Genomic DNA, 19275 nt, shown 5'->3' on the forward strand with positions numbered 1-19275 from the left:
TGTTATGGGGAGCTGATGGCCTTCGTCGCATAGGGTAGAATTAGCTGCAAAGTTCTTTGCAAATAGTTTGGCCTTGTCTGACGCTGACGAGATGACATCTGGTCCATTGATAATGGTTGGTATAGAACGCACACTTCTGTTCAGGATCCTATTTGTTATTTGCCAAAAACCGGTGGGAACCAAGCCGCTGATCAGCTACCTTGGATTTAACAGACTGGGCATATAGCTCTCTTGCATTTTTTATTACTCTTTTACAGTGGTTGCTGGCAGTCCTTAAAATATTTAGGGTCTGACATCCAATGCAGCCGAAAGCATAGGTAACCCGAGGTCATATTTTGATCGAAACGCTGGCTCTTTTATCGTTGTGACATAATGTAATTTGTTGTCTAAAAAGTAAATAAAATATTTTGATTTTTTTTCATATAGAACTGTCAATAACCTCGTTATATTCATTGTTTTTTACTTTTGGATAAATGTAACCTGGAACCTGGAACACACACACACACACACACAAGCACCCACACATATACATATATAATCCTTCTTTCAATTATAGCATTTACGTAAGTGCAGAATCTGGGCTGCTTTACAATCGATGACAAATAATATAAGCGTCAATAATATTTATGTAATAAGTAATATGCTAAGCAATTAAACTGATGGATTATGAAATAAGTACTGTAATGTGTGCGCCTTATTATAAACAATCATGCCATTATACAGTTATGAAAGTATAAAAGTATAACATTTAGAATGGTCTCACAGAAGAATTACTATACTCCCGAACGAAGGAAAAAGAAATCTTCATAAGTGTATTTTATCCGTTATTTCACACACACACACACACACACACACACACACACACACACACACACACACACACACACACACACACACACACACTCTCTCTCTCTCTCTCTCTCTCTTTCTCTATCTCTCTGTCTCTCTCTCTCTATATATATATATATAGTGTTACAGGGAAAGGCTGTCCCCTTTCTGTGTAAATAAGAATATTAGATAAGTGAAAATGAGATTAGGATAAGCCTAGAATCGAACTCTACAGGCAAAGTTAAGGAATGGAATGTGAGAAATTAAGCCTATTGTTATTTCTGAATATTAAAGATGTCAGTAAAAGAATGAACAATGAAAATTAAAAATATATTATTAAAAATAGGTTAAGTTAAAAATAGGTTAAGTTAAAAATAGGTTAAGAGAGCAGTTTTTTGTGTGCAGAAGCGTGTTTTGGACAAACACACGCATAACCACATGAAATTAGTCATGTTTGAAACACACACTTATGACGTCATAGACAAAGGATAATTCTCCATATAGTTCTGTGGGTTCATCAGTATGTAAAAGCCAGTCAGAGAGAAAGAGAGAGAGAGAGAGAGGGAGGGAGGGGGGGAAGGGGGGGAGTTGAAAGTCAGTCAGTTGGCAGTCAGTGATCAGTTAATCCCTGGGAAGCGAAAGGATAAAAGATTAACCATGTAGATACAAGTGAATTCTTGACGTCAATCAACCGGTCGATCCGATAAATAAGAAAGTCATCATTATGTTTTTTAAGCGTTGTCTCGTGGCGTCATTCATTTACAACAGAAATTATAACGAACTCTTGTCTAAACCCTTCCAATATTATGTGTCACCACCATCATCATAAGTGATATATCTCCTCCTCTCCTGTGTATTAAGAACTTGTATACATTTCGATTCAGTATATATATGAAGTCCCAAACATCCAAAAACTGTAATGTATAAAAAGGTCTTCTCTTTCTCATTATATCCGTTATATGTATTGTCCCAATATGAAACCCCCGTCATATCTCTTTAATATGAAACCTCACTATTCAACTAGAGTAATACTGTCGATTTCGATGTGTAACGTCAGCCACTGCAGAATGAAGACATTTTTTGATACAACTGCTTATCCCAGTTGGTGCTATGGCTCCTACAAGATAGAGCAGACAGTAGTTATATATATATATATATATATATATATATATATATATAATTCATCCAGATAAGTTTACGTCCGCAGAGCAGAATCTAATGAATTCTTACTATGTTTATATTAACATGCTCAATACTAAGAAGCCGTTTAGCATTGAACTATTGCTAATTAGAGTTCTGACCAAAATATGTGTGCAAATATCTAGCGAAATAATCTTTGTGTGAATTAAAAATTACACCATTTAATGTTAATGCCTGTTGTGAACATGAAACATATCTCTCTCTGGATATTAACTTATTAAATTAACTCTTTCTCTTTTCTCTCTCTCTCTCTCTCCCTTTCTTTCTCTCTATACACATACATTTATATATATATATATATATATATATATATATATATATATATATTCATACAGTTATATTATAGCATTTACGTTACTGCAAGTCGGTAAAGAATAATATATATCTCTTCTATTTGAAGACATTCTCTTAGAATAGAATTATTACAGGTTTGTCATAACTAAAAAAATATTGAATGGTGATAAGCCTTCATTTTTTTTCTCGAAATGAACATTTTATTGGCATTTATTCTTCTGGGGATGACCGATAATTGTATTCCTTAGAGTTATTCGTCTTTGAAAATTGGCTATTGTCAAACTAACACATTTTTAAGGAAAAACCTCAGAGTTAGAGAGCGAGTTTGTCAAGCAAAATAAATCGCCAATTTTTGGAGATCCATGGAAATGGAGGCGTTGCACTGTTTGCACCGTTTCCTACCGACAGTAAGAATATCCGAATGAAGTAATCAGGTGAAAGATAATTTTCCTGGAGTTTCCAGGCAAAGCGAAACTGGAGAGGCAGTCGCAATGTCGACGTGCAATCGCCAGAATGTTAAATAAGGCGTGAAAGTTCCAACCTGCGATGCTAATATTCTCATCAGAAGGCTGGAAATGAGTCTAGAGGGAATTGCGCAAGTGGATTGATTTAGCTTTAAGACACATCATGGCATTATTTGTCAGTGGTGATGCTTGATTTGCCTGCTATTTCCATATAGTACGTGGGCGAAAGAGAGAGAGAGAGAGAGAGGGAGGGGAGAGAGAGGGGAGAGAGAGAAGGAGGGGAGAGAGAGGGGGAGAGAGAGAAAGAAACATATATAGAGGGGAGGGTTATAGATGCTAGCATGTTGTTGGGAAATTATCTATCTATCTATCTATCTATCTATCTATCTATATATATATATATATATATATATATATTAGCTGGCTGCCCGGCGTTGCCCGGTCGTACAATACGCTTAAACATGATATTTTAAATTATGCAGATACGTATATGTTATTAGAGAATCAATTCTCTGTTGATTATAATATATTATAAGAATAATTTTACCTGTGGAATATTTAACATACACCGGACAAGAGAAATAATAAAATTATTTCTTTTCGTCGGTGTAGCGTTAAATATTCCCCTGTAAAGTTCTTTTTTATCTATAAGAGAAGAAACACTATTTTTAAGATCGGACTTTTTCGATTTTCAATACTTATCAAATGGATTTCTGTAAAAAACATATCTAGGAACACTGCCAGACATATAAATTACCTTTGTGTGAAATTTGAAAAAGATAGGCTCAGCTGTTTCGGAACTTATGAGGAAGTAACTCTCACACAATAGATAGATAGATAAATAGATAGATATGGATTAGTTCAAATTGTATATATCTCTTTAGAAATCTATTTATTTATCAATTGATCCACCCATCCATCTATCTTTTTAGTCTTTCGGAGCAATGCAAAAGTCGATCACTTTTAAATATATCCATATATATATATACATATGTACACATACACACACACACCCACACACACACACACACACACACACACACACACACACACACACACACACACACACACATATATATATAAGCTGGCTGAATTATGCATACATTTTTACAAGGATGCTGCAACTTATCAAAGCTGAAGGCCACTGAAGGATAAAGGTTAATAAGTATAATGTAGTTATCGGGACAACAGCGTAGTGATCGTTGGTAGTGGAAATCTGGTGTAGTTTGATTATTTATGATGTCGGCTCAACAAGAACTTGTTTACATTGGACTTGAAGACGACCATATTGTATTTAGCTGGAAAGCAGGCAAGGTGAACAGAGTTCCACGTGCAGACAGTTCTAGGAAAGAAGGTTTGTTCGTGAAATCCACGTCTAAATTTAGACAGAGAGTCGGGGAAATTGTTGATAGTGATTTTAGCGCGTATTTTTGTGAAAGTTTGGCAAGAGGGAACCAAATATATTGAGTTGGCAACTAAGTTCTCGCTGTGTCTTCTTTTTTTTTTTTTTTAAATATACTGCGGTTTTTTAGAATTTATTTGTTATGTTTTATTTTTCGCGTCAAAATCAAATGATTTTACTGAAACTATATTGAGAATCTTGTCGAATGTTGGGAAAAAGTTATGAACACTGTGTTATGAATAGAGTATTCATCATTGATTAAATAGTTGTCGGTTCTTTATTTTACTTTAAAAAATGTAGATTTAAAAAACGGCAAGAACTTAGTTGCTAACTTAATATTATATTTAGATTTCTTTCTATCTTTGTGGACCAGGTGATAAACGGAGCTTCCTGGAGCAGTTTCTTTTCAATGTCAGTCTGTGTGTGGGACCTAATAATGCAAGGCTGCTTATTTGATGACTACAGCATACTCCAATGTTAATAAATTCTTTTTGAGATTTTCTATTAAATAATCAAATTTATACCAGTTCAAACAAGGGTCTATAAACCTCTAGATGTTTGTCTCACCATCCGTCTTACAAAAACATTTAAGCATTGTATTCAACTGGCTTTTGGGTCTTGGCGAACAGTAAATTCTTAGTCTTTTGGCTAGGAATAAAGCGTAGTATCTGTTCTGATACTACCCATCCGATTTTCTGTCCTCAGTCAGTGGGAGAGAAATCCTTCTAGACTGAGGTATGTTTTGATTTTTTGATTCAGCAATGCCCCTTGTTAGGGAGCTAGGTTTTCCCTGCATTCAAAAACGATCTTCTGTCCTAGCGAGGCAAGTAAATAGAAATAGTAACTCCTTAGTAAAAACAAACAAACAAACAAACAAACAAAAACAAACATATAACAAGTTAAATTTGTATTATTTTGATTTTTCCGACTACAATTCTCATCGTGTCATTTTCATAACTTTTCGACTGATGTTATTTCCGATCTCCTTTATATGCATCTTGTCCAATTCTGAAATGTGTATGTAATTTCGAACGCAACTCTTTTATTCAATTCACTGGGGTAGCATGCTCTAATTCCATCAGCCATGGTCGGATAGAAGTTTTGTAATAATTAGCAATTGTATCTGGAGTGCCACCCGCACTGAGGATCGAACCTTTAACCTCTAGAAGAGTATCACAAAGAACTGAATTTTACTTAGTATGTTACGCGTTATGCCACTGGTGCTTTCGGCAGGTTATATAAGGAGCTGGATGGTACCCAAGCGAAGACTGTCAGATGATTAATTTAAAACACGGTGTTCACCCTTTTCCCCATGTTAAAAATGGCTTTCATATTAAAAAATCATTGTTTGACGCTTTCATTAAAACTGCTGAAGACTGATTGGTTTATTGTTTCGGTATCTTCCGGATTCTTGCGTAATCTTCCGTAAGTACCGATGTGAAGTTCTGGAGATTAGGCTGTAAACTGCAATATATTGGTATTTGCGGTGTGTGTATTACCTTCGTTTTTTGCACTATCGATATTAGCAGCAGCTGAAATCTCATTTTGCGGCAATCATTTCACATTAATTAATGCGAAATGATGATAAATTAATGATATTGAAGCTGGTGGCAATATCCAAGGATTATGATTCCCATTCTGTGTCCACAGTGCCAATTCTTCTGAGTACAAACCTGGCTTGCAGTGGTGTGTAAAAAAGGTTTATTTGCCGGTGAATACGTGCTTAATAAACGAAATTCTAATAACTTGAAGAACTAGGTGTGACAAATTGAACGATAAGAAATGGGCCGCGGAGGATAGTGATTGGTGGTATAAGAGAGAGAAATGAGGGAGGGGAGTAAGTTGTGTGTGAGAAATATATATATATATATATATATATATATATATATATATATATATATATAGAGAGAGAGAGAGAGAGAGAGAGTGAGAGAGAGAGAGAAAGAGAGGGGTCGCATGGCATGGGAAAAGGTGAACAGGTGGAGATGATGTTACGATTGAGATACGAGATGCGTTCAATAAGTTTCCAGATGTGTTTGTATAGGCATTTAACATTGTTGTAGAATCTTGAAAAGTCTGTATGTTATTGCTATGCATCTTATGAGACTGACTAATGTTTATGATTTCAGATTCAAATAAACAGCTACGCGAGGAATTGGAATACATCCTACTAAAGCTTGATTGTCATAGCTGATGAATTTAAAAAAATGCAATCTAGTCCAGATCTTGCTCTGTGCGACTTTTGGCTATTCCCTAAGCTCAAGGAAAATCTGAGATGCTGTTCTTATGAGACAATTGAGGAGATGAAAGAGACTGTAACGAGGATCATTGATATGCTTATGCAAAAATTGTTGGAACGGTACAACAAGTGCATTGATGCCGGAGGTAATTACTTCGAACGGGGACTGGAGTTTCATGTGTGTACTATCAATAAAAGTGGCCATACGAAAAAAGGCTGGAAACTTATTGAAAACACCTCTGATCTTCTGGAGCGAACGCCATTCCTTAGACATTATCTGGTAACTTGCAACAAGTAAAACCATGTCCACATGTTATCTTATGAAAGTATAGAAAAACATAGGAATTGATCTATTAGGACAACCACATTTTTCTAGGATCTGACACACACAATACAGACGTCGCTGTTAACTTTTTCTACTCTATCGTTATTTCCATGGAAATAGCTCGACTGAACCCCAATCCCTGGTTTCTTTCTTGCAATATATTTATCTCATGCAAAGAATTTACCTTTATTCTATCATGTGCCTAGCACGAAACCGAATTTCCGTAAACGTTTTCAAGAACATATTGCCACAGAACCGCTTCCCTACGAACTATAATATTATTTAAACCCAATGTCAGCAAATACTTGCCATGGATCTTCTCCATAAGAATTCCACGGTAAAGTAAAAAAAAAGAAGAAAATTAAGCACACAAAGTTAGGACGCCGGAAGTAGACTCGGTTTAGCTAAATATGGAACAGAAGTCACTAAGCATAAAACGAAATACGAAACCATATGGTTACACTTCTCGTTTTATCATGAAACAAAACAAAAATTTGTTACTTTTTACATTTCTTTGAATATTTTTAACGTTTAAACTATATTCATATGGAAATACTTCATTTTAAAACAGTAATTAAAACTTTCATAATTTACATTTCTATAAATAGTTTTTAATATTTAAAATATATTCATAAGGAAATAATCAAAAATATTTTTGTTGCATTTTATATTTTACATTTTCACATTTTACATTAAAAATTTACTTTAATGTATATTTTTAAACTCTTGGATAGAATGACTTTCACAAATTTTATCACATAATTTTGTCATAAAAATGTATAATAAAACAAGATAGCAACCTTCAGTTGAATTACGAAACTGAAATCGATGTTTATTTTTTTTTAATTATTTCTTGATAGCACAGCAAGTGTTAAAACTAAAATAATTTTAGATATAAATTATTTCCATATGGTTGTATATTTCGTTTAATGATTAGTGACTTCTGTTCTATATTTTAGCTAAACTGAGTCCACTTCCGTCGTCTTAACTTTGTGTACTTAACTTTTGGACATAATTGAACACCAATAAGACAATTCCATTCATCATTTTCAATCTTTTCATAATATTCCTTGCGAGAAAACTAAAAATATTAATCAATCCCATCAACTCTTATCCTTGATGATGTTTGATTTATTTCTTTCGTTTTACGGCATATTAACCATTTTTCGGATTATTTAATGCCAAATCCAATCATTAAAAAATGGTTATATGCTTAAATTTCTTTATATCTTCAAATATTGATTCATTGTGTTTTGTTGTTTTGTAGATGAAAATTGTTGTTTCTGCTTTTGGCTTTGTAAAACATAATTGAGTTTTTGCAAAACGAAAATAAACAGAAGAACCAATATTGTCAATGGTTGATACATATTTGGCCAGGAAGCTGGCATATTCAGACAGCCTGATCTGGTAGCACCTTCCTTATACTTGAGTAGCTTTTAACCTAAGTAAGTGTTGACTTATTAGGAAAATGTTTTCTAATGTCCATCTATGTATATATACACTTCTTTATACAAAGGTAAATCTGTCTGTTAGTCTGTATTTCTGATTATTTATCTAAAAATGAATCTGATTAGTTAGCTAACCTTACTAGACACCATGTGGATATATAAAACAATTAGGTAATGTTGCATAAGGGACATATATACAACAATGATGAGAGGGGCAGATATTTATACAGTTCTGGGATGTTTCTTGTAACACATATAGAGAGGAGGAGAGATACATACTCTTGGGAGATTTACGCAATGTTCATAATAAGATGATTAACACATTACTTTTTAATTTGTGGAATGACGACACATAGACAAACAGTTACAAATATCGATTGTGATTCTTTATTTTATTGGACAGGTCGAATGATGATGACGTCAGGAATTCACATTTGTTCTACAAAGTTTAATCTTTCTACCCTTCGCTTCCAAAAGGGCAGCTTACCACTGACTGACTCTCCTGATCTCTGCTGACTAGCAGACTCAACTGTTCTGCCTCAACTACCATCCTGATCTGACTAACTCTAGCTCCTATATTGAGAATCTCTCTTTGGCTATGACGTCAGAAGTGTGTTTCCAAACGTGGCCAATTCACGTGGCTAAGTACACGTTTTCCACACACACTTTTGACAACAAAGAATTCTCAACCAACCTATTTTTTAACCCAACCTATTTTTTACAATATATTTTTAATTTGTATGGTTCATTCTTTTTAGCTGACATTTTTAATATTCAGTTTTATAAAAGAATGAACAATCATTTCTTTTTACAATATAAACAATATCTAACTATTTATAATAGAATTTATCAAAGACCTGATTAACATTCCGATTTCTAACATTCTATTTCGTAACCTTGCTTACAAGGTTCGAGTCTCGGCTTATCCTAATCTCGTTTTCCACTTATCTAATGTTCTTCTTATTTACATGGAAAGAGAAAGCCCTTTTTTCTGTAACAGTAATACGAATTTATACTGACGAGGGACATGAAACTCCGAATATTTTGGTTAGCTTTATATCTATCTATCTATCTATCTATCTATCTATCTATCTATCTATCTGATACAGAGCACGGACGCGCGTATGTAAATTCCGAGCCGTGTGCAAAGAAACAGACTACAAAAAGAGTGTGTGCACAAACCGACGATAACGTTCAGCATGTTCGAGAAGACAGATACCAGAGAGAAGGAGCACGGTCACAATTTATTCTTAAAAATACTCGGAAACAAATGTCGTTGTTACAAACAAAAAGGGAGACGAGTTATTACTTGTCCTATGTTCCATGCAACCTACTCTGCTACAACGTGTTGGGTCTACGTGCGTAAACGTTACATATCTATCTATCTATCTATCTATCTATCTATCCCTTTCGGTTACCTCATGACGATAACCGAAGATCTGGAATGAAATTATTGCATCAATCGTACTCATCTCTTTGTTTAAATGGTGTTATTTTTCACACCCTTATTCTTAAATTGCTCTTATCCTCGGTAAGTGTTTACTTATAAACAAAGAGTTTGCTTATATCATACACATTTACCTAGCTAACTAATAAACTAAGTACGTATATATATATATATATATAATATATATATATATATAAAGAGAGAGAGAGAGAGGAAGAAAGAGAGAGATGTGCATATATATTTATCTGTAAGTATATCTATGTCATATACAGTTGTATTATCTGTCAGTACATATATCTGTCATACATATTCACCGAACTATATATCTCTAAGTATATCTACCTGTTCATGTCTATGTATGTATGTATGTATGTATGTATCTCCTTTCTATCTCTCACTTTATATATATATGTATATATATATATATATATCTGTGTGTGTCTAAGGTGATCTAGAATAAAATTATTGCATCAGTTGCACTATCTCTTTTTTTTAAAATGTTATTTTTCAAAAGAAAATAAATATTAATCTTTTCTTTGGCAAATTCTATTTCCAAGTTATAACCGCAAGCTAAAACAATTTGACACAATACAAACAAAATGGCGAAATAAAACAAAACGCATTTCATGCTCAAAACAGATCTTCTCTATTTAATAAGTAGACCAGCTTCGATGGAAGCAACAACCAAGACAAACTAGAGAGAAGGAAAACAAATAATAAAAAACAAACACAAAAAGCTGAGTGACCAAGCAACGTTGGCCTCAATTCAGTGCATTAAAATTTCTGTCTGAGTGGCACCCCCTCTGGGCCGTGATCTCACAAGTCAATTTGAGACGTACTATGAAGAAGGAAGGTAACTCGTGGAAAAAAAAGACGATGAAAGTTAAATGTTTACCCGAATAAAAAAAACATAAAAAAAGGGAAAACGAAAACAAAAATAACTGAAACTAAAGTCAGTATTAGCCGAGGCTGTCATATAAATAACTTTTACTTTTGAGTGTATTTCTACGATACAGTAAAGAACGGAAGATCTAAAGGTCTACTTTTATTAATGTCTAAGTGCGTGGCAGTAACGTCAGCCATTTGGAAATATTTTGAAACATTTTGAAACTAGTTATTGTAACCATAGTAAACTACTAGAAGGGATACCAAATGTTGGCCGGAATTGAATGACGATCAATGAATATTTCACACTCCAATATTTTTTATTGCCATCCAAATCGATGAAATCGCCGATTTTATAATCAAATCGATTGATTGACTGCTCTGGTTGGGGACTCATGCCTGTGCACCTGGAGGAAGCTTAACATGCCTACCTGCACTGACTTAGTCCACAATACATTGTAGTCTGCATTGCACTATAGAGAACCTACTGTTTTTGTAAAATTATTTTTATAGCTTGAATTAAAGTTTTAAATGCAAAAGTCAAGTATTATAGTTCAGTTGAGCTCTAAACAGAAACATTCATTTGGAACCTGTCCTTGTAATATCGAAGGACCTACTCTTGATTTATCACCGCATAACTAGTAAGGCCAGGCATTATATGCCTGGCCTTACTAGTTATGCAGTCATAGATTCCAGGGAGATAATTATTTATTTACTACTTTCGTTTAACTATTAGGAATTATGTAATTAATTAATAACTAGAAAAATTAGGCTCGGCGGAAGCCCTTGAAAAACAGCCTCATTAGTTGGCGATGGGAATATTCCATAAAAGATGCAGGGTAGATTTTCCAAATAGAAGTACAATACACAACCAACAGAGAAAATACATGCTGATCAAAAATTTAAGACCGCTTAAAAATCTAGAAAAAAAACCCCAACTTTTTAAAAGGATAGATTTTAAACTCTTCCGACTTAAGGTTACCAATACTATAATCTAAAAGGTTATGAAAACAAAAAGGTTCGTTCCAAAAATTTTATTTAAAAATTTGAATTTTTATTAAATTAAGCTTTTTACACATGATCAAAATTATAAGAGCAATGGTATAAATTGTTAGATTTATGGTAATTATAATGTTTTTAGTTCAGTTAGAGATTAGCAATCACTGTGTAAAGGTGTTACCATGCCTAATGCAAGAAAACTAACCGAAATTGAGCGCTCTCGAATTCTAGGATTCCATACGCAAGGTTTGTCACAGCGAGCGATAGCAGCTAAGCTAAATCGCAGTAAAACTGTTATTTGCAACTTTCAAAAGAAAACTGAGAATTATGGAAAAGCAAAATCCTATGTAGGGATGGATGGTAGACCCCCCCCCGCCCAAAACATTTCTCCTGCATCGAGTAGAAGAATCAGACGGGTTGTTATGAATGACAGTCTTCTCGTCAAATTAAGGCGGTTACAGATGCTGATTACAGTCCAATAACCACCAGACGACACTTACAACAAAAAGGCATGGTAAATTAAAAGCAAAACCAAATTCCTCGATTGCTTCCACATCACAAAGTGGACCGCTAAAGATTTGGTCGTGAATACCAAACCTGGGACGTTGAGAAGTGGAAGAAAGTCATGTTTTCTGATGAGAAAAAAATTCAATTTAGATGGTCCTGATGGCTTCCAGCGATATTAGCATGACAAAAACATGCCCCTTGACATTTTTTCCACACGTCATAGTGGTGGAGGGCCCGTAATCGTATGGGGTATCTTTTTTGCAGAGGGACGATAGAGCTCCAGGTGGTGCAGGGTCGTCAGACAACAGCTGGTTATGTTAACATGCTACAAAAAGCATCTTTGATGATGGAGTGTCATCATTTGTGTGGGATGGATGGTTATTCAAACAGGATAATGCTGCAATCCACACTGCAAGATGGGTCTTGAGCTTTCTACAAGAAAATGGAGTCCATCTCTTGGGACATCCTATATGCTTACCGGATTTAAACCCAATTGAAAATATTTGGAGATGGATGACAAGAGAGGTTTATCGAAACAAAAATGAATTTCGTGAAGCCATCTTCAGAAACGGGAGCAGGATCCCCCCGCACCTTAATGGAAACCCTTATTTCTAGCATGCCCTAAAGAATTTTTGAAGTCATCAAAAGCAGTGGAGGTAGACCTCATTATTAAGTTTGATTATAAAATGTTTTCTACACTTTTCATACATTTTGTACAATTTAGTAGAATTTTGTCTCTAGTCTTTTAATTTTGATCATGTGCAAAAAAAGTCTTATTTAATAAAAATTTAAATTTTAAAAATAAATCTTTGGAATTACCTTGTTATTTCCATAACCTTTATATTGATGCCTCCTCAATAATGTCTGTTTGCTCTCCTCAAAGTAGATCAGAGTGCTGTGTTCTTGGTTCTTTGAAAAATGCTGGGTAGCTTGATTATTCGTGTTTAGTTAGTAGAAATATCTCAATATAAAAGGAATGTTTGAATAACATAAAGCATGTATCGAGGCTGATTAGGTATTTAAAGATAAAATATTTATGTTAAAAGATGTACCAGGAATATGAACTTGATGAAATGGAATTTTAGTTTTCATAACTAACATTAATACAATTACGTAACAAAGATAGGGTGAGTGTTATTTTTGTGCTACGTAAATTTATTACTGGTCACGTGGCCAGAAAGTTAAGAAAAGATAGTTAGATATACACGCAGAGAAAAAAAATCAGTTCGGTACTCAACGCGTTAGTAGGGGTTGGGACTTGGCTCCCGCGGAAGTAAAAAAAAAAAAAAACTTGACGTGTAGGTAGCATGGCTAACTTCGAGAAGTGACCCAGCATGAAAATAAGTGATTATATCAAAATTTAATTCGCGTCTTGGCGTTTTCTTTTCCGAAGAAAAGCATCTTTAATTGCACGAAGCAAGAAAGAAGGTATGTGTTTTTTGCTGGTGTCCCCACCGACAATGTTATTCGTTACTCATTTTTGAAGGAATCGTCTCATATATTATGGTCCTGTTGCATACATGCGCATACATGAACACTTATATACTCCCACATCCAATATAGACGTCACAGACACATTAGATAAATTTTTATATAAGAAAAACATTACAGAAGGCTATACAACAAGATTAAATCCATGATTCCAGAGATACTCTTTTTTATACAGGAGTCCGAAAAAGTTTTGCTTCTGCAACAAATTAGAACGCGGCGTATAATTCCTAGTTTCGAACACCTTTTAGTGCCGCTTAGAGCTCACTTTTCCTGCTTTGGCAGAGTACAAACTCGACTTTATATTCTAATTGGCAATGTCCTCTTCTCTCACTCACTGTATCTTCCTCGCAGAATAGTCGTTGCTATTAATCTCTACTCTATAATTATTTCCATTTTACTTCGCAGCTGACTACAACTGTTGTGTTGTGGCTCGGTGTATAAACAGCGTCTATTTAACAGATGTCTCTTTCACGTTGTGAATATATCCAGTATGACGTCTAGTGGCTAAAATGCTCTTCTGTTCTGTATGCATGAGGTGTCTTCAATAAGTTTCCAGACTTTTTTGTACAGGCATTTAAAATCATCGTAGACTCTTGAAAATTCAGTATGTTATTGCTATAAATCTTATGTGATGACTGACAAATTTTTATGATTTCAGGTTAAAAAAAATAAACTACAGCAGGAGTTGGAATACACCCTACTAAAACCTGGTTGTCACAGCTGGTGAATTTCAACAATGCACTCTGAGCGTAAGAACACTTTAGAAAAACGATACGCAATATAAATTACTTGGAATAAATAAACTTGGAAAAATGCATAAAAAACGTATGGAATGCTATAAACTGCTTTTGGATCATCTTGCATGAATCGGGCATCAATTTTTGAATGGCATAAGGAATTCAAGGAAGGTAAAGAGTCTGTGAGGGATGATGAGAGATGTGAGAGTAATAAGGATATCAGAACGACAGAGTTGATTGGCCAAATACAGAATTTCATAAAAACCGTCGTGTGTCTATAGAGACGATAAGTGAAAGGTTTAATGTCAGTGTGGGAACTGTACACGCAATTATTTGCGAGGAACTGAAGATGTGGAACATACAGTTAGAGAAACAGAGATGACGGAGTGAATTTCACAGGAAAGCAGTCTGAGAAGTAAAAGCTACTCGAGTATAAATCTTACGGGCAACTGGGAACTCTATAGTGCAGGAATGAGATTGTACTGATTTTCGGGGTTGCCTGGGTATGTTGAGATGGTTCAAGTGCAGCAAGTTTGTCGGAGCACATTTCATTAAAGTATTTGTAGAACAAGCACATTGACACAACATTACAGCAATCGATATTCATATTGGACACAATTTGATCAGGGAAATTTCTTTTGAAAGTCCAGAAAAATATATATATCCAAAGATCGATACCTGAAGTACACCCGCAATTATGTTACGCTGTGTGGATAATTTGCATTCTGTATCTTGTATTGGAAGGATCTAATTAATGTTTGTAAGTTAAACTAGAATTATCACTGTAGACATTTAGTAACGTTTATGTTTTTATAAATATTTAAATTTACTGCCGCGGTTGATAGTGGCTCTTTGGTTACGCTCAATGCAGAGATGACTTCGTTGCGAGGTTCGTATATCCATCTCGGACGCAATTGCATTAAATAGGTAGTTGAAAATCATGAACAATATGAGTCTAACGATCGACCCCTGAGCCAAACCTGCATTGATGTCACGTTGTTTAGATTACGTTGCTCAAATTAAATATCATGCTGTTAGATTGAATGTTTCGTTGCCGAATGTATCCATATGATTCCACTGTAATTGTTCCACTTTTTAGGTTTATAAAAACACATTTTATTAATTTACTCATCGCCCAGGTGAATTTCACCCAGATGGCCACCGTACACTGACTCACCAACTTATTCAATATTTAAAAAATCACATTTTATTAATTTTTTTACTCAACCAATAAGTATTTATCAACGCCATTTTAATCTTTAACTTGAAGGATGCCTGATGCTGCACGGGATTAAATGAGAAGCAATATATTTCACACATTTAATACTTCTATTTCATCGAAATCGATTAATCGTCAATTTTCAACCAAATCGATTGATCCACCGCGGTGAACCGAAAGGAAGCTTCACATGTCTCCCTGCAGTGACTTAGTCTACAATACATTGTGCCTAACATTTCAAGGTAGAAAATCCACTGTTGATTTTATAAAATTATTTTTATATAATGGATTCAATTAAAGTTTAAAATGTAAAAGTCAAGTATCATGGTTCAAGTGTGCTCTAAACATAAAAAGTTCATTTTGAACGTGCCTCTGTCTTATCCAAGAACGTAGTGTTGATGTCATAAGTCGGGTACGTCTGCTTGTGTAGTGGTAAAATTTTTCCACTGCGCTTGTGATGATAGATCGTATAAGGGTGTTCACTTTAGTCAAAATTAGACTGTCCCTTTTGTCGATTATCGATATTTATCGGAGACATTCCGATACAAAACTTATCTAAGAACACTCCCAGACATATGAAGTACACTTGTGTGAAATTCAAAAATATCGGCCCAACTATTTCGGAGTGCATAGGGAACGAAATGATACACAGGTACACACAGAGTGTTTTTTATATATGTAGAGATAACATCAACACATAAATGATGCTGACAAGGCAATTATATACGTGAGTCGTAGACACTTTTTCGATTCACGTAGACGGTGTACAGCAGATATGCCCAACAACTCAAGTGATTCCATATTTGGATGGCCGAGAAAAACAATTGGAGTTAAATGACAAGATATGCTAACGGTGAGTGAAATTCTCTAGAGAATCCATATGGAAAATATGCCATTCTACAACGCTATCAAGTGAAATGATTTGGGAATCTATTGAGTGTTCCAAGTGCTTGCATTCTAAAGAGAATCGTGCCGATTTTAATGATTGGTGACCAGCGAAAATATCTACAACAGGATCTGGAAGAGTTGTGGAATGGAACTGATTTCTTTGTTTGATTAAGTGATGTTTTATTTTGCATTTGATTATCTGCAAATTATTGCAACTTGTTTACTTTGTAGTTTACTAGAACATGCCACACTTCTGTGATTTAAAATATAAAGGAGACTTACATGCTATCTACTGTAATAATTGACAAAAAATGTAGGGTTATCTGCTTTAGAGTGCGTGAGCGATTTAGTACGCTGAGCACTCGATTTTAAATGGAAAACAGAAACTTGTTTGTATTATTTTAATTTGCATACGAGGATAACAACTACTCTTAAAAGGACAGTTAAATATTTGTCAGCCAAGAGAGACTATTGGAGCTAAGATTTGTCACTGGTCATTGCGGTGATGGTTTTTATAAGTGAGATTACGTTGATTTCCATATATGAAAATAGTTTGAAGTAGTGTTCTTCTCAATCGACCAGATCATCAAAAAGAACTCCAGGAAATTATTTTAGTGTTTAAGAATCGTGGTACTTCCGTAGAATCCTGCAACATATTTTGTTTAATTTTGATATTATATGATTCTGAATAGCTTTTATCTAGCTTTGCCTTTAAAGAATCCCCATGATTTCTATTCGCAATATTTGTATTCTTTTTTAATCAGTTATTAAAATCAAATTAAGTGAAATTAAAAAAAGATATATTATGTAAAGAGGAATTTATTCTGGAAACAATGATTCGCTTAAAATTCTTAGGGTTTGGGAAAGGAGTTGTGTTTGAAGGCTATATCAATGCGGTTCATAGGAAGCACCGTGGACACGAGTTAGTATATAAAAGAATAATGACAAAATAATAAAAAAGTATACAATTGTGCGGCGAGGCTTTCCTTTGGTCTGTTTTATTATTCCTTCTAATATTGTCATTATTCTTTCATATACGAACTCGTGTCCACGGTTTTCCTACGAACCGCATTGATATAGACTTCAAACACAGCTCCTTTCACACTATGGACAATGCTTCTAACAAACTACAACATTTTTATCTTCTCAGTATTTACTTTTACTCTAGACCGGACACTGAAACCTACATTCAATCTGTTATTAATCTTGCTAGCAAAATGGTTGGATCCGTTGTTTTTTTCGACCCACAAATTACCTGACATTTGATGCAATCTATGCCTACATAAAAGCCAGATAAAGTCCTAAAAATTTACATTATTCGAACTACTGTTCCCATCTTAAGTGTTATTGGAACAGCGTTTCAGCCGATGAAACCTCTGACCGTCTTCAGATGTGTCTTGTCAAACTCAGAATTTGTAACAGAGCGCGGACGCGTGTATGCAAATGCTGAGTCGTATGCGAAGTGACGTCACGGTAGGGCAAAAGAAAAAATATAAGAAAGAACGTGTGCACAGACAGAGGACGTTCGATAGGACAGAGGTCAGAGAGAAGGAACACGATCAGGTCTTATAGGGGAAATTACCCGGAAATAAATTTTGTTGTTACAATGGAAAATATGAGTCAAGTTATTACTTGTCTTTTGTTCCTTGCGATGTACTCTGGTACAGCGTATTGAGTCGCAAGTATTTAAATGTAAACGCGTGTGTAAACGTGTGTATTACATTCAAAATCCTTCTGTGGAACTAAGGAATCTGCACGAAATTGCGAAAGGAACCATTTATTTAATTCTCGCGTGTAGCTTGTTTTCGTTCCGGCAGTCAGTCGGTAGAAATCATTATTAATTCGCATTTGTATTGTTAATATCGTTCGCATTAAAGTTTGAGCTTTTAAGTTAAGAAGCGTGTCACTTATAACTTAATTTTAATAAGTAAACTATCAGTTTAGCTACTGTTCCCTGCGTAAGGACACGTGGCGTTACAAATAAAATAGTAGATTGTGGATTAAATAAAAGGGGTTCGTTAGAAATTCCGTGCATATTGCCGAATTCGACAGGAAGGTTCCTGTGTTCTACAGAGAGATTCCTAAATTCGACAAGAACCGAATGAAAAAAGCCGGAGGTTTCATCGGCCGAAATTTTGTTCTAATAAAACTCAAGATGTAGTCTAACATATCTACATAGTCCAAAGTATCAATCCTCATCTCTAAAATTTAGAAACATTATAAGATATATTACTGTTGTTCCATTTTTGGAGGCGCCACCTAAAGCACTTTTCATTGTGTTGACAGTGTTCAAATCTACTTTGATATATAGTGGACGATGAATTTTCTGTCTTTTTCTTATTGCATTGTCCTCATATTGCATTGACTTATGCATTCATAATCCGAGAGTTTCATCTGTCTTTATAGATATTGATGGTGTGAGATTCAAATAAATCAACCCCTGTCATAGACGTACGTCAAAAGTAGAGATGCCGCATTGAATTCCTGGACAAAAGTGCATCGAGAATGGTGGTGCCTATGTAGAAAGATAAATTATGGAGCACAAAACGTCGCTCGTTTTAATACTACCACTCCCGTCTTCGTGGTAATTTTTTTTCAATTTTCTGCGTTAAAAAATAACAGGCTTTGATTTTAGAACGATTCTCGTATGACAAAGTGCACTCCGGACGCCCATGCACAGCCATCGTTCATCGCTGGCAAAAAGTGCATTTAAAATGATGGTGACTATGTAGGAAAATATTCTGAAGCACAAAAGGTCGTTCATTTTAATGGTACTACTCCTGTCTTCGTATTTCTTCAACTTTATGCGTTAAAAAATAGGTTTCACATTTGGAACGACCCTCGTATTATTACATTGTTGTAACTTTATGACTGTGTATACTTTCTGTTATTTTTTTAAACA

This window comes from Euprymna scolopes, chromosome 17, assembly GCF_053919585.1.
Source record: "Euprymna scolopes isolate OS-2025 chromosome 17, ASM5391958v1, whole genome shotgun sequence".
NCBI lineage: Eukaryota > Metazoa > Mollusca > Cephalopoda > Sepiida > Sepiolidae > Euprymna > Euprymna scolopes.